At 38.9% G+C, this 4122-nt stretch overlaps 1 pseudogene; it reads left to right on the top strand.

The window, feature by feature from the left end:
• Positions 1 to 4122, top strand: part of LOC107573121 (polymeric immunoglobulin receptor-like) — a 38508-nt pseudogene that overhangs the window by 6894 nt on the left and 27492 nt on the right.

Raw genomic sequence — 4122 nt, 5'->3', positions numbered from 1 at the left:
TATATAAATGCGACATTTATTTAAATGAGGGAAAAAAACTTCACTGGTATCGGATCGGTATCTGTATCGGCCAATACTGAACCCTAGGTATCGGAATTGGTATCGGAGGCGAAAAAGGCGGATCGGAGCATCCCTAGACTGGACTGGTGTCTTACCTTAGACCCGCTGTGAGTGAGCTGTCATCAGTCCGCCATTGTTTCACCGCCGGAGCAGATGTAGACAAGAATGACTCCTAAGCGATTGAGGTGTTTTGTTGTTGGATGTAATAATGAACATAGCAGTTGTCGTTTACTCCCGACATCTGAGCCACTGAAGACGCAGTGGATTACATTGTTTTTGAAGGGAATGCGCCCCCGATCTGCCTAAATGCATCTATGTTCGCGTGAATCATTCATGATCCAGCCTCATCTACAGAAGAAGTGAGTATAATGTTTTGTAATGAATCTTTGCAAATCGCCTTTCCTAATAATGTGCTAATTAGCAAGTTTCACGATGAATGTGGCTAAAGTAAACCGTCTCTCTGAGAGTAGCTCAGAAGAGAGGGGCGGGGTCAGCAGACCCCATTAACATTTAAAGGAAAATGCTACAAAAACGGCTTGATCTGAAAAGAGCTGTTTTTGACAGGGTAAAAAAGGTGTTTTTACACTACCATTGAGAAATTTTAACCAAACTATGTTACAGGCTTCTCATTAAGACCCTAAAGAATCATATCAACTTGTGTAAAATGGGCATCCTATGACCCCTTTAAGTATTTAGGGGTGTATTTTGAAGATGAAATATCCATTCAGAAAAATTGAGAAAGGGTTGTTGATAAGGTAGACTTGATAAATGGAAATGGCTAATACCAAATATGTCATACAAAGGAAGAATATTAATTGTGAATAATTTAGTAACTTTCAGTCTTTGGCATAGGCTGGCCTGTTAGGATCCTCCCTCAACTTACAGCAGAAATTCAAGGTATTTTGGTCAACTTTTTTGGAATAACTTGCATTGGGTCCCTAAGAGTGTGCTGCATTTAAGAAAAACATCTACTGATGGGCAGTCATGTAAGAGTAAACACCCCCAATTCAGAAGACTGTTTTACTTTCTTTACCTTGTTACCTATATTAGATGGTTGTAAGGGACCTATTATAGATGCTGAAAAACCCTTGTGCTTGGACTTATCTACAATACAGCTACTGGCAAAGATTTTTTATAAAATGTGTGTTAAAGTTTTTAATAAAAAGATACTGAATGATAAAGTTGACACACCTTGGCGTAAAGAATTGGGTGTAGAAAAGAATGTGAAACCTGAATGGAGGTCGCTGTAAGACACCGTTATCTAAAAGGGCAGGTGATATACAGTGGACACTACTTCACTGTGTCATTGCGGTTAATGCTTTTATTTAAGTTCTTAATCCTGAAGTCATTGTTGATTGACCCTTCTGCTCAAAAAGAGAAACTGTTTTGACTGAACATGACTGAAACATTTATTCTTAATTTTCAATCCTGTCAGATTACTCAGATCACAGACCATTCATTTCTACTGGTACCCAGATCTACAGTAGACTGCAATGCAGGGGTGATAGAGCTTTTGTAGTAGACCCAAGTTATGGAATACATTGCCATTATCTATCAAAACAGCAACTATAATGTCTAGTTTAAAAGTCTATATGTATTATAGTATTATTGTGCTTTCAATGTCCTGTGCATGTCTATTTTAATTTGGGTGATGGACTTACAGTACATCATTTTGTACAGCACTTTGGTCAACCAAGGTTGTTTTAAATGTGCTTTATAATTAAATTAAACTTGAAACTTGAGCTTGAATTTTGGAAGACTTTTTTCTACCTCACTTAACAAATTGTTTTCTATGAGAATTTGTATTCTTGGTTTTAAATTTGTTAGAGGTAATAGGTTTACATGTCAGATTTTGAACTTTGCCATTTATATGAGCAGGAAAAGTAAGGTTGAAAGATTGTCTGGTGAAGATGTGGTGGTAATGGTTTTTAAATTTGGTGAAATCACGAGTGTTGATTGATTTTTGTTTCAAAGAAGTCTTCAAAGGATCTATTAACGTTTGAGATGAAATGGTGTGGTAATGGGGCATTGTGCTCAGTTGTTGAAGAGGAGTTATTTTTTACACATTTTATGTAATTTATTATGTTTTTTTTAATGATTTCTTTGGTGCGTACGTAATGTAACATTGGAATTGTTGAAACAAGTTAAACAGCCAAGTATTTAATGAATAAAGTTTGTTTACTTTATAGGCTTCATTGTGCATGGTCCCTCTGCTCCTCTGGTTGCTCCTCTGGGATCTTCAGTGGTTTTGCCCTGTTATGTTGATGAACGCTTACTAATGGAGGATCTGGAGGTGGAATGGAGAAGAACAGACTCAGAGACTTTGGTTCATCTGTATCAAGATGGTGAGAGTCGACCAGAGGTCCAGCAGCAGGATTATCATGATAGAGCTCAATTCTTTGCTGATCAGATTCAACATGGAAACTTCTCCCTCCGTCTGGACAATCTGACAGTTGAAGATGAGGGACGATACACATGTAGAGTTTACTGTCAGCAAGATTCTGGTGAAACTGTGGTTCAGATAAAAGATGTTGGTGAGTGTGAGGCTTAAATTCTGGTGAAAATTTCAATGAAATTACATGATATATACTCTATGGTATTTAACCAGTCTTATTCTTTCAGAGCGTTTGCTAGTATCAGGCTCAGATGAGTCCATATCTGCATCTGTGGGTGAGGACGTCACTCTGAACTGCACTGTAGACTCTCACATCACACCTGAACACATTGAAGAGGTTTTATGGAGGAAAACAGATGAAGGTATTCTGGTTCTGCTCTACCAAAACAATGAGACTTTTCCAGAGGTAGCATATGAGCAATACCGCGACAGAGCTGAGTTCTTCACTGCTGAAATCCCCAAAGGAAACTTCTCTCTCAGACTAAAGAGTGTCAGAACTGAGGATAAAGGAGTTTACATGTGTTTAGTGTTTGCTGGAGATCTTTCAGCCAATGCAACAGCAGAACTGGAGAGACTGGGTGAGTAACATATATATGATGAACCTATCATACTATTATATTTTTAATTAGTAGTAATATTTTTTCAGTTTAATTTCCAAAGCACCTCAACAAGCATCTTCCCTTACAACCCCTAGTAAATTAACTAAAAAGCCTATCCTTCTTTTTCCTTAAATACATTTTCACACTTGCATGAAAAATAGAGATCTTTAACTATAATTACTTAAGCAGAATTTAATTGTGCTTTGAGATCAAAAGTTTGTGTTTTGAGATCAAAAGTTAAAGTAGCAGTGGCATGTTGTTGCCTAAAGTAAAGTCTAATATTGTTACGTATCCGGTCCATGAACTAACGTCTGCTAGCCATCAGAGGTCACCCTTTCCATTTTCATTGACTCTCGCACTACACACTGTTGCATAGCACCCCGGACTACATATCCCATCATTCATTGCACTGATTGCACACAGCACTGATTGCACACAGCTGTTTCATATCACACACTCACTATTTATACACTCACTCATACAACCATTCGGGGCCGAGTATTGTATAGCGTTTATCACTCTCATAGCGATAGCTACTCTACGGAGCTTGTCTAGTTTTCCCATAGTCTTATTTTAGTCTTGCCTTGTCTGTTTTCTCGTGTCCTGATCTTGGCCTGTGTATCTCGGATTCCCCCTCTCGTCTTGCCCTACTCGGATACTGTTTGCCCCTGCCTGGACCTTTGCCTTGTACCTGGATTTATCCCTCTAGTCTCGCCCTGTTGATTCTGTTCGCCGATCGTAGACCCACACTAGCCCTAGGTTTATTATTGTGTCTTGCCCTCTATATACCTGTTGCCATTGTCTGACCCTTGCCTGTTTCTGACCACGTCTCTTAAATAAAAGCTTACTGCTGGATCCGCATGTCTCACGTCTTGTCAACCCCGTAACAGCATACTCGGCCACACAAAGATCCAGTAGCTATTAAAGTGGACATTGGCCAGGTATGGACACTGCAAGAATATTATTAGCCCTTAAACAAGGCCCGCGATCGCTGGAGAACTATATTAGAGAATTTCTAGCCATACCACATTATGCTGATCTACCAGACTGTCTTCTGATAGAGTTTTT

The sequence above is a fragment of the Sinocyclocheilus grahami genome, unplaced genomic scaffold, assembly GCF_001515645.1.
Source record: "Sinocyclocheilus grahami isolate Dianchi unplaced genomic scaffold, SAMN03320097.WGS_v1.1 scaffold1871.1, whole genome shotgun sequence".
Taxonomy (NCBI): domain Eukaryota; kingdom Metazoa; phylum Chordata; class Actinopteri; order Cypriniformes; family Cyprinidae; genus Sinocyclocheilus; species Sinocyclocheilus grahami.
This window is presented reverse-complemented; position numbering and strand designations above follow the sequence as displayed.